The following is a 20363-nucleotide window of genomic DNA, read 5'->3' as shown; positions in this document are numbered from 1 at the left end:
TTACTTTATTTCTTTTACATACATAGGAGGCGTTAGCATTTTGCTCGGTGTTAACGGGGAACATAATGGATACAAAACATTGGATAGCTTTTTATTTAAATGATAAGCTAAAGGTGTGTGTATACACATGCACTTACAAAATTAAAGTCATATATATGTATATACACAGACTTATGTGACTTATTGCATATTCATTTACATTTGACCAAATCTTTTGTCAGTTTCTCAAGAACAGTTTAACCTTTGTTTAATACATAAGGTCCTTTTAATTGTTTGAAACTATGTTATCAGAGTTGATTAAACCCATCAAAGTAAATGTACTAGTGAGTTATCAATATGAAGATTAGAATAATAATGTTGAGAAATTGAATTCCATAGTTACTTTCAGGCAGTCATATTACCGTGGTCTGTTTCCCTTCAAGTCAGTGCCCTTGCCTGGCCTTCTGCTATCTGAGAAGACTGTATTTGAGACAACTATTTTTTGAAAATTTTTTTTACTGTTTTAGCATAACTCATAACAAAAGTATTAGGTGTTTAATCTTGAACTCCTATATTTCAAAACTGACATTCTGCCTCTTAATACTCCATTTATCAAAAGCTATATAAACACCACACAGCTGTTTTTGTTTCTGCTTTTTGTTTTTTCAGTAGATTATTAGTGAGTTATTCTAATTAATTTATATAGATTCTAAGAAAAGCAGCTAGGAATCTTACGTTAACTTCACTGTTTTCAAGTAGTGTGTCAAATTCTAATCATTAAATGCTCTTTTTATATTTCAGAATGCCATTCCTTGTGTATATATTACTGTTCCTTTAGACAATATGAAACCTGCCAAAACATTCTTTTTTAAAAAATAACATTATTAGAGAAAACTTTTTAAAATTTCCACTTAATATGGCTACATAAACGGTGTGGAAAACATGAACCTTTTGTCAAGATGTCTTTATCTAATTGCATTAGGATGATTGATACTCTGAATAAGAAGAAAGTTTCAGTGGACTAAAAATCTATCTAGCTAAGTAAGACAATCTCATCTTTTGATTCTTTTGGAAAACAACTTCTATTTTATTGTGAGTAGTAGTGAGCATATAATAGATTGAACTGCTTATTGTGCTTATTTTGTTTATGAGAGAGTACCAAGAATTCTGTATATCATGACTATTAGGTGTTCAACGACCTTCTTAAAATTATTGTGAAAATAAGCATACACAAAAGTAGAATAATGCAATTAGCACACTCCAATATTCCTATTACTCAGACTCAAGAATTAGAATAACATGATTCGTTAGTGACTGAATTAGCCATATAGCACACGGTTGAGATTTCCAAAAAGTTGGCAAGAAGTACCCAGGGATTTTTTGTTTTTTTCAGACAGAGTCTTGCTCTGTTGCCCAGGCTGGAGTGCAGTGGTGTGATCTCGGCTCACTGCAGCCTCCGCCTCCCAGGTTCAAGCGATTCTTCTTCCTCAGTCTCCCAAGTAGCTGGACCTACAGGTGTGCGCCACCACTCCTGGCTGATTTTTGTGTTTTTGGTAGAGATGGGGTTTTGCCATGTTGGCCAATCTGGTCTTGAACTCCTGATCTCAAGTGATCTACCTGTCTCGGCCTCCCAAAGTGCTGGGATTACAGGCAGGAGCCACTGTGCTTGGCCAGTACCCAGAGATTTTTTAAAGAAATGAGATGGTTTGGGGAATTCATTTACTTAATTTAATGGTTATGCTGCTGTCCTGACCTATTTTCTGTTAGATTTTTGCTTAAAGAGAAACTTAAAGATTCATCATTAAATAAAATGCATTTTGAATGGCATTGTTTTACTTGTTTTGTCTTTTTCTGGTCAGGCTGCTGGAGTACCTGATGTGAATTTAGTATAGAGGTTCCCAAACTTTCTTCTTTGACAGTTCCCTTAGTAATTTTAGTAGTGTCCCTAGGCCAAAATAAGTAACAGTTCCATTTATTAATAGTTACAAAACAACTTAAAAAGTTATGTCCTGTCAACATAGCCATTTGAAAAAATATGTGTAAATGAAAAAAATTCATTCTTTCCATCCTTAAAGTTAACTATGAATGGGATATGTGCATCTGTTGAGCACTGTAAAGCTTATCAGATCACTGCCATCCTCATTTTCTGTTTTCACGCTGATTTTTGCAACATACATGTTTTTAATCACAGCCACTGAAAACCCAGCCAGCTGTGCAAACATGACATCATTAAATGGAATGTAGCATGATGCTGTGTTGAAAATTGACCACAAGCTAATAGTTCACTTTGTGTCTCTGTGAGTTTGTTGCAGTGGCTTGGAGTGCCTTGGTGCACAGTTTGAAAACCATGGTGTCTGATTATTGTGATTTTTTTTTTTCTTTTCTCAATTTTTCTTAACTTTGAAGGATATGTCTTAAAATATATATGTGTCCTTGGCTGGGTGCAGTGGCTCATGCCTGTAGTCTCACTCAGCACTTTGGGAGGCTGAGGCAGGTAGATAGTTTGAGCACAGGAATTCAAGACCAACCTGGGCAACATGGCAAAACCCCGTCTCTACAAAAAAATACAAATGTTAGCCAGGTGTGCACCTCTAGTCCCAGCTACTTGGGAGACTGAGGCGGGAGAATCGCTTGAGCCCAGGATGTCAAGGCTGCAGTGAGCTGTGATCACGTCACTGCACTCCACCCCCGGTGAGAGAATGCGACCTTGTCTCAAAAAATAAAATAAAATAAAAAACATATATATATAGCTCCTTAATATTGAAAGTGTTGTCTTTCCTGTTTTGACATTTAAGAGTTGGAATATTTTACAAAAATATAGATACTTAAGAATCTTATTGCATCTTCCTGGGGTAGAGGTACAGACATCCCATATATTTCTTAAAGTAGACCTGTATAGAATGTCCCTAGATCCACATTTAAAGCATACTTAAATTCACTTTGGAGCTAGCTTTTTCAGGTAACTGGTATTACTACAGAGATTTAAAACTATCTCATACCTTTTAGACCATTATGATAGAAGTGAATATTCTAATATACTGGATTTAGAAAAGGCCAGATGTGCTATTTACAGTGTTGTTACTATGTTGGTTTCCCTTTGTAAAGTAAGGGGAAATAGTCACCACATATATTTTTAAATTTTTCCCATTAAGTAAACAATAATGGTCATTGTTTGGATATGTTTGAGTTTAGAGATGTCGTTCAGTAAGGCAGAGAGGGAATCAGCATTGCTCACATTAGTTTGGAAATAAGTTGAATTTAAAAAGCTTACTAAAGAAGCATAACTATCTTTATATTTTCATCTTTGTGTGATTTCTTTACCCTGAATCTCAGAAGAGGACCATTATAGAAAATGTAAAAATTTTATCTTTGAGAAATGGGAATGAGGCGTTTTCAGAGTATGAGTGACATAAGAATAAGATTCCTAGTTGAGTTAGGTGTAATCTTGGGAATCTATTTCATCTAATATTTGTTCCAGTATGTTAGAATATTCACTTGTAACATATAGGTCTAAATCTGTTGGTAAAACAATTGGCCTAAAATCCAGTATCTTATTTCTGACTGACTCCATGTAGCCGTGTAACCCTGGGTAAGGCAACAATCTCCTTGGCACCGAATCACTCATGTAATGGAGGAATAATACTGCCTCTGTGGGTCAAGTGAAAGAATGTATAAGGAATTGATTTACCAGTACATTAAGTATGAAAATATGAGAAGGTGCTTTATGTATAACATAAGCATAATCTCTTATTTAAAACATAGCAGTGCAGATGAAATGAGTGCTGTAGGATTAATAGTCTCATTGTGCTCAATTAGCTGGGACAAACCAGATAAATTTAGACTATGACAGAGTCCCAGATTTTGAAGATGGTGTGGGGTCACTTGCTTTGAACTATATGGGGTTTGTACTTGCCCCATTATATAACAATTTCATTGTTCATTATGAAATTTATGCCACATGATATTAACCCTAACAGAACAGAACACACTGACTCCTGTCTGCTAATCTCCAACCTTGCATGCTGTTCTCCATGCTATCATATTTTAATTTACAATTCAAACAGAATCTGCCAAGGAACAGACTGTCTAGAGTTCTGGAAACAAACAAAACAGCATTGTACTTAGGGCTGTAACAGGAAACGCTGAAGCTATTCATAGGGGAAAAATATAAGTGGGTTTCCTATTTGGTGATGTGAAGTGTGGAAGCCGAGGGTGCAGGCTAAATCCTGCCCATGTTCAGCTTCACTTGAGTGTCTAATACTTGGAATTCTACTGTTAGACATTTATTCCTTTGATATAAGCCTTGCTCTCTTGCAGGTCTGTTTTAAAAAGCAGAAACTGCCAGGTGCAGTGGCTCATGCCTGTAATCCTAGCACTTTGGGAGGCTGAGGCGGGTGGATTGCCTGAGTTCAGGAGATGGAGACCAGCTGAGCAACATGGTGAAACCCCATCTCTACTAAAAATACAAAAAAATTAGCCGGGCGTGGTGGCGTGCGCCTGTAATCCCAGCTGCTTGGGAAGCTGAGGCACTAGAATTGCTTGAACCTGGGAGGCGGAGGTTGCAATGAGCTGAGATTGCGCTACAGCACTCCAACCTGGGTGACTGTCTCAAAAAAATAGAAAATAGAAAATAAAAAGCAGAAACTCCTTAAAGAGATCATAGATTTGATCACTAATACCTCACTGTAAATAAGCTTGTTCATTTATTCAATTTTTACGTTTTATGAACCAGGCTCTGAGAGTTCAAATACAAGTAAATCACTGATCTTGACTTGAAAAATGTTGTTTAGTTTAGTTTGGGCTTGGCATAGTGGCTGACATCTGTAATCCCAGCGCTTGTAAGGTCGAGACAGAAGGATTGCTTGGGGCCAGGAATTCAAGACCAGCCTGGGCAACATAGTCCTTTTGTGTCTACAAAAATTAAAATATCCAGGCATGGTTATGTGCACCTGTGGATCCAGCTACTCGGGAGGCTGAGATGGGAGGATCACTTAAGCCTGGGAGGTTGAGGCTACAGTAAGCCTGTTCACACCACTGTACTCCAGCCTGGGCAACAGCAAGACCCTGTCTTAAAAAATAAACTAGGGTATTCTGAAACACTGAGTTATATAGGAGCATGAGAACTAAAAAATTCAGAGTGAGTCTTGAGAGGCCATGTTGGCACTGTGCAAGGTGAGGTTATGAGTAAGCAGGATAAGGTGGTCAAGTGAGAGCAGAAGAGATACACAAAGGGGCAGGGATGCTGGGAGGAAGGGGATGGTGGTGGGAGAAAGATTTCTTGCCACCAGAAGACATGGTGATAATGTGGGCTTTGTTGTTCCTACCTCTTCTAGGACTGTGACAGTCTTAACTAGTGTGTGCTTCTCCAGATGGAATTACTGCGAAATTGCAGTGCAATTCCTGGATCCACTTGCCCCAGGACTCAGTCCTGTCAGCATTGGAGAGGAGTTGCAAGAGTAGTATTTGTTCTTTCTAGGAGGCTCACGTGTAATCATTTGGGGCAGCAGAGTACAGGGTGCTGGGCTGGTGGATTCCAATCACGATTCCTGTGATGGGTAGGAACTTGGCATGATTATCCAAAAGAAGCCAGAGAGCAAAGGATCCACAGATACGTTAAATGAGGCTGCAAATGTTGAAAATGTGGGTGATAGCACTCCAGCCTGGGCGACAGAGCAAGACTCCGTCTCAAAAAAAAAAAAAAAAAAAAAAAATACAATGCAGGTGACAGAAAGAAAAACCTTAGTTCAGTTTTGCAGTTTAGGTTAATCAAACCCATCATCCTGGTTTAATAGTTCAGAAATAATGTTAAAGTTTACCTGAGTCCTCTTAGCACAAGAGTTAAACACCTCCCAAATCTTCAGCGCCTCCTGTGCACGCCTCCCCCACACCCTCCACCAGCACCTCACTCTAGTGAGGCACAAAACTTTACCTGCTTTATTTCTGATTCCACCTGGAAAGGAGTTTCTATTTTAATTGGTTCCTTTTCTTCATCTTTTAGTAAAAAGCCAGCCTGCCTCCATTTAAAATATTTGCAGCACCAATATCTGGGGGAAAATAAGTGAAGTCAGGTTTTGTGTTTTTCTTTCTTTCTTTTTTTTTTTTTTGTATTATTATTCTAGATCCTTGTGGTTTCCTAGGAAAAACAAAAATAGGGTATATGAATTGGTGAGGGCAAGCTGTTGAAGCTAACATAGTATGACTTGGTCCAATTATAAGTTGAAAGTGTGTTTTGGTATCTATCCATCTGAAAGCTATTCTAGCCTAATTATGCCCCGTGCCCTCTGTCTTACTGCCAGACTAGCTATTGAACTGCTCTTTTGTCACTGAGAAGGAAGGGCATGAAAACACAAGCTACAGTTGATTCTTGAACAACATGGGCATGAACTGCATGGGCTCATATATACCTGGATTTTTTTCAACCAAATGTGGATGGAGAAATAGCATTCTCAGGATATGAAACCTGTGGAGGGAGGATTGGCTTTTCATATACCCAAGTTCTGCAGGGCTTACTGGAGGACCTGAGTATGCGTGAATTTTGGAATACACGGGAGTCCTGGAACCTTACATACACAAGGGTTGACTATAGTTTTATTTCTTGATAACTTCAGCCCAGACAGTTTTAGTAGGGGAGGAAATATACTATTGGCCTCAAGGTTATTTGACGCTTAGCTCTAGTTCTTTCAGATTTCTGAAAGATGAGAATTGGTAAGGACCCAGGAAAAGCATTTAGTTTTATCCCGTAGGGCAACTTAAGTTTCCAGCAGTGGAAAGATTGCACTCTGGTTAAAGCTGGGGCTGCATAGAAAACTCCCATCTTGGGACTCCTGCCTGGGAGCACTTCCCACTATTTTAGACTGCCTGCCCGCCTGCCTTGAGGATCCTAACGGTCAGGGTAGACTTCCCCCAGCCCCCTACAAGCACATTTGAGAGCAAATACCTCTTCCCATTGGTCAGTCTTGCCTGTCTTGGGTCATTGCTATATTTATATGCCTTTGCTTCTCCTTCCCCTCCATCAAGTTCACTTTAAAAATAAACTCATTCTGCTTCTTTCTTAGACCAGTGTCCTTTTAGCAGACAAACATCACCTGAAAAAGCTTTTCTTCCCCCTTCAAGCTAATCTGTATCAGATCATAGGGATTGATTTTTCAATCTCAGAGGTCTTTTGGAAAGCAGAGTTCTAAAAAGACTTTTAGAACTTTTTAAATATTCTTATTCTAACTTTTTAAGTGTTTGAAGAAAAGAGCAATTTAATGCCTTCAGAAGCTAATTCATTTACTTATTTAACCAACATTTGAATGCCCACTCCGTGCTTCAATCACCTCATTATGACTCAGAAGAGAGTCATAACGTGGTTCTCATATACTTTGATTCTGCTTTATATTTTAATTTGTCTTTAGACAGAGCTATGGAGGAAGTGATGTTTCTTTTATTAACTGATGCAGCTTTTTGATGAGGCCTCCTGGGATCTCAGTAGCAGGCCTGGATGAGACAGAGATAAGCCTCCAACATGAGGGCAGGGTCAGCTTCCATAATTAGGGTTACAGAGAGGCAGTGTAGTTTGGTGGCTAAAAAAAACAAACTGTAGAATGAGACAGGCCTGGATGCATTCCTGTGCGTTACGTTTATAACAGTTAAGGAACTCATACTGGTGCATTAGTAACCAGGCACATGTTATTACTAGTTCACTAGATTTTTCCTAATGTCCTTTTTCTGTTCTAGGATCCCATCCAGGACACTACATTATATTTAGTTTTCATGTCTCTTCAGTCTCCCCTTGTCTGTAACAATTTCTAAGACTTGTTTATAATGACCTTGACAGTTTTGTATAGTACTGAAGTGGTGTGGGTGTCATTTGGGGAAATACCTGAGGTTCGTTGTCTCATGCCAAGGAAATTGAAGACTTAGACACACAAGGAGTGGGTTTAGGAGCAGAGGTTTAATAGGCAAAAGAAAGAGAAAGGAGCACAGCTCTCCCTCCTGCAGAGAGAGGGGTGCCTGAATGGCACTTCTGGTCTGCAGCAGAGTGCACAAGATTTTATAGACTGGCTTGAGGAGGCAGCGTCTGATTTACATAGGACCCAAAGATTGGTTGGACCAGGTGTGACGTTTACATAGCCCACGAAGAAGCTGGCCACCCCACCCTAATCTTTTTATTACGCAAATGTGTCTTCTACCTGGCCGGCGCCATGTTGTCTGCTCCTTACTGTACACATGGTTGGCAAAGAAGAGGGAAGATGGAGCTGCCATGTTGAACATGCCTAGCCCCCACATAGCCTTTTCCTATTGGTACAGCTGCCAGCATTCATCCATGCAAGCTTCCAGCTTATCTGTGTCTGCAGCTTGATTTTTACAGGCTGTTCTTTGTTAGAAAAGAAATGATTTGGGGGCTGCTTTTCATTGAAAGGAAAACCTTATTGAGGACTTCCTTACCCTCACTATCTACCTAAGTGATTTCTTTTTACTTCCTGTATCAGTACTGGTCAGGTACTTTGTTGAATGCGCCTTGTTTTGTTTTCTTTTTAACAATTTTATTGCGATAGAATTTACATAACAATTCACCCATTTAAGCTGTACAATCCAATGGTTTTAAGTTTATTCACAGAGCTGTGTAACCATTGCCACCATCAATAGTAGAACATTTCTTTTTTAAAAGATGTATCACAATTTGTTTATTCACCAGCTGATCAACATCTGGGTTGTTTCTAGTTAGGGGCTGTGATGAAAAAAGTTGCTATTGTAACTGCCCATTGGGTTTACCTTGCCTGCTGCCTACATGGAGCCAATTGATCAAGACAGGGGAACTGCAACAGAGAAAGACTAATTTACACAGAGCCAGCTGTGCAGGAGACCAGAGTTTTATTATTACTCAAATCAGTCTCCCGGAGCATTTGGGGGTCAGAGTTTTTAAGGATAATTTTGTGGGTAGGGGGCCAGTGAATTGGGAGTACTAATTGGTTGGTTTGGAGATGAAATCATAGGGAGTTGAAGCTGTCTTCTTGGGCTGAGTGAGTTCTTATGTGGGGGCTACAAGATCAGATGAGCCAGTTGATGTATCTGGGTGGTGCCAGCTGATCCGTCAAGTGCAGGGTATGCAAAATATCTCTTAGGAGCAGTTTAGAGAGGGTCAGAATCCTGTAGCCTCCAGCTGCATGATGCCTAAACCATAATTTCTAATCTTTTGGCTAGTTTGTTAGTCCTACAAAGGCAATCTAGTCTCCAGGCAAGAAGGAGGTCTCCTTTGGGAAAGGGTTGTTATCGTCTTTATTTTAAACTCTAAACTAAGTTCCTCCCAAAGTTAATTTGCCCTATGCCCAGGAATGAACAAGGACAGCTTGGAAGTTAGAAGCAAGATGGAGTTGGTTAGGTCAGATCTCTTTCACTGTCTCAGTTATAATTTTGCAATGGTGGTTTCACTATGATGTTGTATAAGCTTGCATGGATATATGCATTCATTTATCTTGGGCACATTCTTAGGAGTGAAATTGCTGTGATACATGTTTAACTTTTTAAATGTTATCCAGTATAATTCTTATTTTATTTACTTTTTCTTTCCAACTTTTATTTTAGGTTTGGGGGTACATCTGCAGGTTTGTTACATGGGTAAATTACATGCTGTGGGGGTTTGGTGTACAGATAATTTTGTCACCCAGGTAAAAAGCATGGTACTCGATACTACCCTCAAGTAGGCCCTGGTGTCTGTTGTTTCCTTCTTAGTGTCCATGTGTACTCAGTGTTTAGCTTCCACTTATAAGTGAGAACCTGCCGGGCGCGGTGGCTCAAGCCTGTAATCGCAGCACTTTGGGAGGCCGAGGTGGGCAGATCACAAGCTCAGGAGATCGAGACCATCCTGGCTAACATGGTAAAACCCCGTCTCTACTAAAAAATACAAAAAACTAGCCGGGCAAGGTGGTGGGCGCCTGTAGTCCCAGCTACTCGGGAGGCTGAGGCAGGAGAATGGTGTGAACCCGGGAGGCGGAGCTTGCAGTGAGCTGAGATCCGGCCACTGCACTCCAGCCCGGGCCACAGAGCGAGACTGTCTCAAAAAAATAAATAAATAAATAAATAAATAAGTGAGAACCTGCAGTATTTGATTTTCTGTTCCTGCATTAATTGACTTAGGGTAATGGCCTCCAGCTCCATTCTTGTTACTTCTTGGGACATGATTTCATTCTTATTTATGGCTGTCTAGTATTCCATGGTGTACATGTACCACATTTTCATTATCCAGCCCACTGTTGATGGGCATTTAGGTTGATTCCATGTCTTTGCTATTGTGAATAGTGCTGTGATGAACATAGGCATGCATGTGTCTTTATGGTAGAACAATTTATATTTCTTTGGGTATATACCCAGTAATGGGATTGCTGGATCAAATTGTAGTTCTGTTTTAAGTTCTTTGAGAAATCTCCAAAATGCTTTCCACAGATGCTGAACTAATTTACACTCCTACCAGCATAAGTGTTCTCTTTACTCTGTAACCTTGCTACCATCTATTATTTTTTGGACATTTTAATAATAGCCATTCTGATGGTGTGCGATGGTATCTCATTGTGTTTTTTTGTTTTGTTTTGTTCTTTGAGATGGAGTCTCGCTCTGTCGCCCAGGCTGGAGTGCAGTGGCAAGATCTCGGCTTCCTGCAACCTCCACCTCCTGGGTTCACACCATTCTCCTGCCTCAGCCTCCCGAGTAGCTGGGACTACAGGTACCCGCCACCATGCCTGGCTAATTTTTTTGTTTTTTTAGTAAAGATGGCATTTCAATGTGTTAGCCAGTATGGTCTCTATTTCCTGACCTCGTGATCCGCCCATCTCAGGCTCCCCAAAGTGCTGGGATTACAGGTGTGAGCCACTGTGCCCAGCCTCATTGTGGTTTTGATATGCATTTTACTAATGATTGGTAAGCTGTTGAGCATTTTTTCATGTGCTTCTTGGCCATGTGTATATCTTTTTTTGAAGTGTCTGTTCATGTCCTTTGCCCATTTTTTAATGGGGTTATTTGTTTTTTGCTTGTTAACTTAAGTTCCTTATAGATTTTGGATATTAGACCTTTGTTGGATATATAGTTTGCAAATATTTTCTCCCATTCTGTAGGTTGTCTGTTTACTCTGTTGATAATTTCTTTTTCTATGCAGGGGCTCTTTAGTTTAATTAGGTCCCATTTGTCAATTTTTGTTTTTGTTGCAATTGCTTTTGGTGTCTTCATCACGAAATTTTTCCCAGGGCCTATGTCCAGAAAGGCATTTCCTAGGTTTTCTTTTAGGGTTTTTTTTTTTTGTTTGTTTGTTTGTTTGTTTGTTTGTTTGAGACAGGGTCTCACTCTGTCTCCCAGGATGGAATGCAGTGGTGCAATCTCGTCCACTGCAACCTCTACCTCCTGGGTTCAAGCAATTCTCATGCCTCAGCCTCCCAAGTAGCTGGGATTACAGGCATGCGCCACTATGCCTGGCTATTTTTTGCATTTTTAGTAGAGACAAGGTTTTGCTATGTTGGTCAGGCTGGTTTCAAACTCCTGGCCTTAAATGATTCGTCAGCCTCAGCCTCCCAAAGTGCTAGGATTACAGATGTGAGCCACTGTGCCCAGCCTAATTTTTTATATGATAAAAAAAGGGATCCACTTTCAATCTTCTGCATATGGCTAGCCAGTTATCCAGCACTGTTTATTGAATAGGGAGTCCATTTTCCATTGCTTGTTTTGTCAACTTTGTCAAAGATCAAATGGTGGTACTTGTATGACTTTATCTCTACGTTCTTTATTCTGCTCCATTGGTCTGTGTGTCTGTTTTTGTACCAATACCATGCTGTTTTGTTTATTGTAGTCTTGTAGTATAGTTTGAAGTTGGGTATATGATGCCTGCCTTTATTCTTTTTGCTTAGGATTACTTTGGCTATTGAGGCTCTTTATTGGTTCTATATGGATTTTAGAATAGTTTTTTTCTAATTCTGTGAAAAATGTCATTGGTAATTTCATAGAAATAGCACTCAATCCATAAATTGCTTTGCACACTATGGCCATTTTAACAATATTGATTTTTCCTATCCAGGAGTGTGGAATATTTTTCCGTTTGATTGTGTCATCTCTGATTTCTTTTGGCAATATTTTGTAATTCTCATTATAGAGATAATTGTAGAACAGTTTATCACCTCTAAAAAAAAAAACTTCAGTAATAAGACTGACCACTTGAAAAAAATAAAAGTAAATAAATAAAAAGAAACTCCCTACCCATTAGTGGTTATTCCCAGTTTCCCCTCAAACTTCCCTGCCCTAGGAAACCACTAATCTACTTTCTGTCTCTATGGATTTTAGGGCTGGGGCAGAAGATTGTCAATTCTGAACATTTCATACACATGCAGTGAGATGTTATGTAGTCTTTTGTGACTGCTTTCACTGAGCATGATTTCAATGTTCATCCACATTATAGATTGTACCAGTATTTCATTTACTTTTATTGCCAAATAATATTTCCTCAGTTTTGGTTTGCATGATATTTCTTTCAGAACGAAGTTATGGATTTTGTGAGGAAGACCACAAAAAAAAGGTGAAGTGCCTTCATGATGTCATTTCAGGAGGAACATGCTATCTCTATGTCTTGGCACTCATGATGTTAACCTTGACTACCAGGCCAAGGTAGTGTTGGCCAGGTTCCTTCACTGTAAAGTTACTTATTCTTTCCTTTCTATATCCTACTGTTTGGAAGCAATTGGGAGAGGAGAGTGGAAGGTGGGAGTATCTACATAAATTAGAGTTCTGTACAGGAGATTTGCTCTTTTCTCCCATTCAGTCATTTGTTTAGACCAGTATGTACTCATGGATATTTATTTTATTATATTATGGGACTATGTTGTTTATTTTGCTGTTGAAAGTGCTCCAGCTTTGGCCATTGGGAGCTCTTTTAGGTTGGCACCTTTGTCGCTTTGAGATGTCTGATCTTTTTTTTCCTTTTTGTAAAGCCTTTCTTTCTGTCATATTCCAGGTTCATCTTATATATTCCCTGCCCCAGCCCTAAAATCAGCCACTTCTTCAAAGAGCTCTGGTTTCTTTTGGAGAATGGTATAGAAACCAAGATCTAGGAGCTTGTTGCTACTGGGGTGTGTGTTACTGCCTCCAGACCCTAGTGGACAAGCTAGGAAATATGAATGTATATTAGCACATGTGTATACACATTGTTATAATTGTTTTGGCATCTATCTAACTGTGTCTATCTTAAGGTAAACATGGCTTTGAAGTAACATCACTTTTAAATAAATACGTTGTGAGATGGGCAGACACCTCAAGAGAGGTTTAGTGTTTAAACGCTGTGGCCTCTTAACACAGGATAGGACTGTTCATTCCATAAATGAAAACACAGTTCCGAAGAATCCTCCACCTGATATAACCTATGCATTTCACACTCTGCTGTAAAGGCACTGTGATTCTCCTCATTGAGAGAGAACTCCCATCACACCATGGCCTCCTGTTCTCAGGGTCTCCAGTGGGTGTCTCTTCTAGGTGCAAGTTCTCAGAGTCTGATAACCTGAGACAGCAGTATATTGGTTACATGAATTAAAGTACATCCATGTAATAGATATTAAAATTGATGTGATAGAAAATTGTAATCACAAGAAGATACTTTTGGTATATGAAGCATGTACTAATTAAACTTATTTCTGCAAAAATATCCTTATGAAAACAATTGTAAGGGTGTTCATTAAAATGTTATTGGTGAGTTATCACAGGGTAATGAAATTAGAGGGTATTCTAAAGTTCCCCCATTTTTGGTTTGAATTTTCTAAATTCCCCACAACACATGCTACTTTCATAGGAGAAAAAATATATTCCCCAAATGATACTCCTCTGAGGATCATTTTTATTTTATTTTATTTTTTGAGATGGATCCTTGCTCTGTCGCCCAGGCTGGAATGCAGTGGCGCGATCTCAGCTCACTGCAACCTCTACCTCCTGGTTCAAGCAATCCTCCCACCTCTGCCTCCCTGGTAGCTGGGGTTACAGGCACATGCCACCACACCTGGCTAATTTTTTATATTTTTAGTAGAGACAGGCTTTCACCATGTTGGCCAGGCTAGTCTCAAACTCCTGACTTCAAGTCATTCACCTGCCTCAGCCTCCCAAAGTGCTGGGCTAACAGGCATGAGCCACCTTGCTCTGCCAACTAACAGCACTTTAAACCCTAATTTTGTTTAACCAATACCTGAAGAAACCAGGAATAGGACTTTTAGATAAAATTAATGGTTTAAAAGTGGTTTGCAGAGCCTTAGGGACATGTGAAACAGAAGTCTTGATAAAAGCAAAAGTTTTTGGTACTTGGCAAGGGAGCATAAGTTCTTTGAAAGCCCGAGAAAAAGTGAAAATACTACAGAAAAGCAGTTGCCTACCAGGAAACCCCATTCTTGTGGTTTGACTTAATTATTTTGTTGGACCAGGTGTTTTGAACTAAATAGGCCTTGGGAAGCTGGGCACCTTGTAAGGTGCAATGAGCTCCATGTTACTGAACTTGTATAATGTAAACCCACAACTAGAAGTCACACCACTAGGGGCCTGCATTAGAGAGGGGAAAACCATAAATTATCTGCCCGCAGGAGAGACAGATCAGGCCTCCAGGAGACTTGAACATGCATTCTGTAGCAGGTCAACAGTGACTCTTGAAAGGTGCACATAACTGGAAATGGATGTTTGTGAGGGGGTGGGGGGCGATGGTGTACACCTAACGATATACTACAACATTCATTGTTTTATCTTTGGTTAGTTTGTTTCTTGACTTTTAATATTGGGTCACTGTCACTAATTAACATGTGATTAATAGTTACCCTAACCAGAGAAATTTATTTAGAAAAACACAAACTGGTTTACATTGATCTAAATCCATTGTAAGCTTCATCAAACTCTCTTTCTTTCCCAGATATCAAATTTTGTTGTCGCATGAGAGTTAAAGGGAAAAAGCTTTCATAATTTCTCAAAACTATTTTAAAAATTCCAGTTTTTCTTCTGGCTCTCCTAACTCTTTTAGGTTTTGTATTCATGATAATATTTTAATTCAAGATTTAAATATTATTAGCCGGGTGTGGTGGCAGGCATCTGTAGTCCCAGCTACTCAGGAGGCTGAGGCAGGAGAAGCACTTGAACCTGGGAGGTGGAGCTTGCAGTGAGCCGAGATCGTACCACTGCACTCTATCCTGAGTGACAAGAGTGAAACTGTCTCAAAAAAAAAAAAAAAAGATTTAAATGTTAAATTTCTTAAATCATAAATTTCAACTGAGCACTCAAGAACAAGTGCTAGAAAACTTGGAGACTAGTAAAGATGGGATTGGATAGAACTTCTAGGTCCCATCTAATCTCCATCACAGTGAACTGGGGGACTGAATGAACTCGTGGTTAAGGGAAATGGAAAAGGTTGAACCCAGAGAAGATGAAGCATGGCTAAGTGACTCTACCATGCAGTAGATACGGCCTCAGACAAACTTAACCTCATAGAACCTCACAGCTCTGTGAAGTAGGTGTTATTATTTTCATTCCCAGTTGGCAGATGAGAAACAGGCAATGAGAGCAAAGCCTTTAGAATACAGCTTGGGCTATAGAAAGTTCTACGTAAGTGTTGTTTAAATAAATGCACATGAAAAGGTAATTGGCAGAAAAATTTAATGAGCCAATTGAGACCATACTGTGTCTGTCACCTTGTCTGTGCCTCAAAACTCTGCTTCTGAATCTTACAGCCTCTAAGGAGCAAAGATGGTTGACGTCGAGTTATTTTCCAGACTGATAAATTTAGATCCTCAGCTGCTTCTTGATGACTGAATACTGCACATTTTTATAAATGCAGCCTTAAGGGAATTCCAAGTTTGGCAACTAGTGCTGCAGGAGATGGGAAGAGAGAATAAACTATCCCTCATATGTGATATCTACCTTGGCTTCATATAAACTGGCTCATGTATATAGACAAAAATATAATGTACTTTCCAAAGTATTTTGTAACAACATTTGGCTGGGTGTGGTGGCTCACTCCTGTAATCCCAGCACTTTGGGAGGCCGAGGCAGGTGGATTGCTTGAAGTCAGAAGTTTGAAACCAGCCTGGCCAAGATGGTGAAACCCCGTATCTACTAAAAATACAAAAATTAGCTGGGTGTGGTGGTGCATGCCTGTGATCCCAGCTACTCTGGAGGCTGAGGCAGGAGAATCGCTTGAACCCGGGAGGCAGAGGTTGCAGTGAGCAGAGATCGCGCCACTGCACTCCAGCCTAGGCGACAGAGGAGGACTTCATCACAAACAAACACACAAAAAGTATTTTGTAACAATATTCTAGAAGCTAGGGGATTGGAGGACAAGGGTATTGTTCTATGAAATTTAACTCCTGGTTTGTAAAATCGAAAAAGTCATTTTCTCTAGTCCCCAGTGTGTGTATATATATTTAACTGAAAATTCGGAAAATAGGGAATTTTAGGAAAGTTTCTGCTGCTATAGTTTAAGTAATAATTTTTAAAATTATACTTTAAGTTCTGGGATACATGTGCAGAACGTGCAGGTTACATAGATATACATGTCCCGTAGTGGTTTGATGCCCCCATCAACCTGTCATCTACATTAGGTATTTCTCCTAATGCTATCCCTCCCCTAGCCCCCCACATCCTGACAGGCCCTGGTGTGTGATGTTCCCCTCCCTGTGTCCGTGTGTTCTCATTGTTCAGCTCCTACTTATGAGTGAGGACATGCAGTGTTTGGTTTTCTGTTCTTGTGTTAGTTTGCTGAGAATGATGGTTTCCAGCTTCGTCCATGTTCCTGCAAAGGACATGAATTCATCCTTTTTTATGGCTGCATAGTATTCCATGGTGTGTATGTGCCACATTTTCTTTATCAGTCTATCATTAATGGGCATTTGGGTTGGTTCCAAGTCTTTGCTATTGTTAATAGTGCCACAATAAACATATGTGTGCATGTGTCTTTATAGTAGAATGATTTAAAATCCTTTGGGTATATACTCAGTAATAGGATTGCTGGGTCAAGTGGTATTTCCAGTTCTAGATCCTTGAGGAATCGCCACACTGTCTTCCACAGTGGTTGAACTAATTTCTCTACCACCAACAGTATAAAAGCATTCCTATTTCTCCACATCCTCTCCAGCATCTGTTGTTTCCTGACTTTTTAATGATCACCATTCTAACTGGTGTGAGATGGTATCTCATTGTGATTTTGATTTGCATTTCTCTAATGACCAGTGATGATGAACTTTGTTTTTCATATGTTTGTTGGTCACATAAATGTAAACTTGGCAAATTTACTAATATTTTTGGACTTTTGAAAGCTGAGATGCTTTATTTCAGAAAATGTATTTCAAAGTAAATTATTAATACTATGTCCATTGAGCTTCTGAAAGTGTAAACAGTTTATGTCTCTTCCTTTATCCCTCACTATTTCTCCCTATTTCTCACTCTTTTGTCTTCCCTATGCATTCCAGAGCAATGATGTCTGTTTTGACAATTACTTTAATATATTTATTGAAAAGTGTGTTTCTTGGTCTTTATTGGTATATTTCACAATTCTCTTTATAAAGGAAAACTGTTAAGTTGACCTTAATTCTACATTTCCATAAGTTTTTGTAATGATTCATAGACATGCAGATCCTTGATTTAAATAGTGATGATTATGAAATAATGCTCTTAAATAAAACAGGGTAGGAAAAAAAAAATCTCATTGTCCACAGGAAAATGGTCAAATAAAGTAGGGTTCATTTATAATCGAGTATACATGTAGCTCTTTAAAAGAATACAAACTCCATGGGCTGTTGTAAAAATGTATAGCAATCATATTTATATTTGAAAAAATATGTAAATGCCTAGAAAAAAAACGTAAACTTTATAAAGTAGTTATCTTTGGGGTAGATGAGTAGAAGAGATAAGGGAATTAGGGCTTTAATATTTTACTTGGTATTCTATATGATACAACCTTTAAGAGAATAAATTAATATGTTATTTCTATTTGTGTATTACTTTTTTTTTTGAGACGGAGTCTCGCTCTGTCGCCTGGGCTAGAGCGCAGTGGCCGGATCTCAGCTCACTGCAAGCTGCGCCTCCCGGGTTTACGCCATTCTCCGCCATTCTCCTGCCTCAGCCTCCCGAGTAGCTGGGACTACAGGCGCCCGGCACATTGCCTGGCTAGTTTTTGTATTTTTTGTAATAGAGACAGGGTTTCACGGTGTTAGCCAGGATGGTCTCGATCTCCTGACCTCGTGATCTGCCCGTCTCGGCCTCCCAAAGTGCTGGGATTACAGGCTTGAGCCACCACGCCCGGCCTTGTGTATTACTTTTAAAGTCCACAGTAGCAATACAATGTTTCTTGCTTTTTGTGTAGAATATGGCACAACGGAAGAAAAGTTTGTCTTCCACTTGAAATTCTTTTTCCCACCCCTTTTTCTGAGCACATGTATCACTTTTCTCCACTGTCCTGTAGCTTCTGCAGATCTTCTATTGTGATGTGAATACTTCAGATTTATTGCTGCATTTTCTCCCATCAAAATTTTACCGGCCCATGACTCTTTCTACTGAAGCTTTCCTCCCATTAAATGAAAATGGGGGCCGGGCGCGGTGGCTCACGCCTGTAATCCCAGCACTCTGGGAGGCCGAGGCGGGCGGATCACGAGGTCAGGAGATCGAGACCATCCTGGCTAACACAGTGAAATCCCGTCTCTACTAAAAAATACAAAAAATTAGCTGGGCATAGTGGCGGGCGCCTGTAATCCCAGCTACTCGGGAGGCTGAGGCAGGAGAATGGCGTGAACCCGGGAGGCGGAGCTTGCAGTGAGCCGAGATCACGCCACTGCACTCCAGCCTGGGCAACAGAGCAAGACTCCGTCTCAAAAAAAAAAGAAAATGGGAACCTAGCATCAACAAAGAGCTACCTCAAAAGCCTTTTGGAAACAGAGTGCCAATCAATAATATATTAAATAATATCTTTATGTGTTTCCTGGTAATGCTAAAAATTATGAACTTTCCTTAACCCATTTAAAAATTCCATGTAACATGAATGCCTGCTTTAGGCTGCACCAGGTTGGCATTTTGTGATTCTCCAGCTGGCTCAGCTAAACCCACAACTGAAGTACAGATAGGGAATCTCCTCTCTGACCCCACACCCTGCAGTGTTTTAAAAATGGAGATATGGGAAGAGAAAATAAAAATACAATGACTAGTGGTACTGAAAATGGAATGCGGCAAGAAGCCAAGAGAAAAACACTGTGTCAGACATGGAAGAGAGCCAAAGAAACAAAAATAAATGTCCGGGTCCTTACCCAGTGTGCGCACTAACACACGGATTCTCTTGAACTTCCCCGTGTGTGAAGGCTTCCTGGTGTAACCACGCCACCACTAGATGTGGGATGGTGTGAGTCATTTGCACCTATAATGCCTGGGAGCTGGGTGGCCAGGTCTCTGAGCACAGGCAATTCAACATTCTTACTCCAAGAATGGCAACATCTGGTAAGTCGACCTCGAAATGTGGGGTGGGAATTAAATCTGTGGCCCTTCAGAGACTGTAGGCTGTAGGAAGTGGCCCTCACAGCTGCCCTCCCACCCTGCTCTCCTTGGCCTTTCTCCATAGCAGACTCACTTTCCCAACTTCAGGGATGAGATCCCTGGTAGTTAAATCTTTGGTCATCTGATCCTCACTCTGCCGCTCCTTCTTAATTCCTCTTAAAAGCTTGATGTCCATCTTACTAGCGGTTTACTATTGTACTCTCCCAAGTGTTAGTCCCAAGCAATGACCCACAGAGCAGAGAGTGAGTCTTACTTATATTTTATAGAACATTTTTTTTTTTTTTGAGACAGAGTCTCGCTGTGTCTCCCAGGCTGGAGTGCAGTGACGCGATCTCAGCTCACTGCAAGCTCCGCCTCCGGGTTCAGGCCATTCTCCTGCCTCAGCCTCCCGAGTAGCTGGGACTATAGGCTCCCGCCACCATGGCCGGCTAATTTTTTTTTTTTTTTTTTTTTTTGTATTTTTAGTAGAGACGGGGTTTCACCGTGTTAGCCAGGATGGTCTTGATCTCCTGACCTCGTGATCCGCCCGTCTCGGCCTCCCAAAGTGCTGGGATTACAGGCGTGAGCCACTGCGCCCGGCCTATAGAACATGGTGTAGAACGTTTTCTACTTAGCTTGACACATAGTGGCCACTCCATGATTGTTAAAGGAAGGAAAAAAAAAAAAAAAAAGGAAGTCAGGAGTGAGGGAGAGAAATTTATTTTTGTTTCTTTGGCTCTGTGGCTGTCTTCCATGTCTGACTGACACAGTGTTTTTCTCTTGCCTCCTTGCCCTTTCTCATTCCATTTTTGATACCACTAATAGTTACCATATTTTTCTTTTCTATCTCCATTTTTCTTTTTATTCTCAATGTGTACTTCAACTCCATTTGT

This window comes from Trachypithecus francoisi, unplaced genomic scaffold, assembly GCF_009764315.1.
Source record: "Trachypithecus francoisi isolate TF-2019V2 unplaced genomic scaffold, Tfra_2.0 Lachesis_group0, whole genome shotgun sequence".
NCBI lineage: Eukaryota > Metazoa > Chordata > Mammalia > Primates > Cercopithecidae > Trachypithecus > Trachypithecus francoisi.
This window is presented reverse-complemented; position numbering follows the sequence as displayed.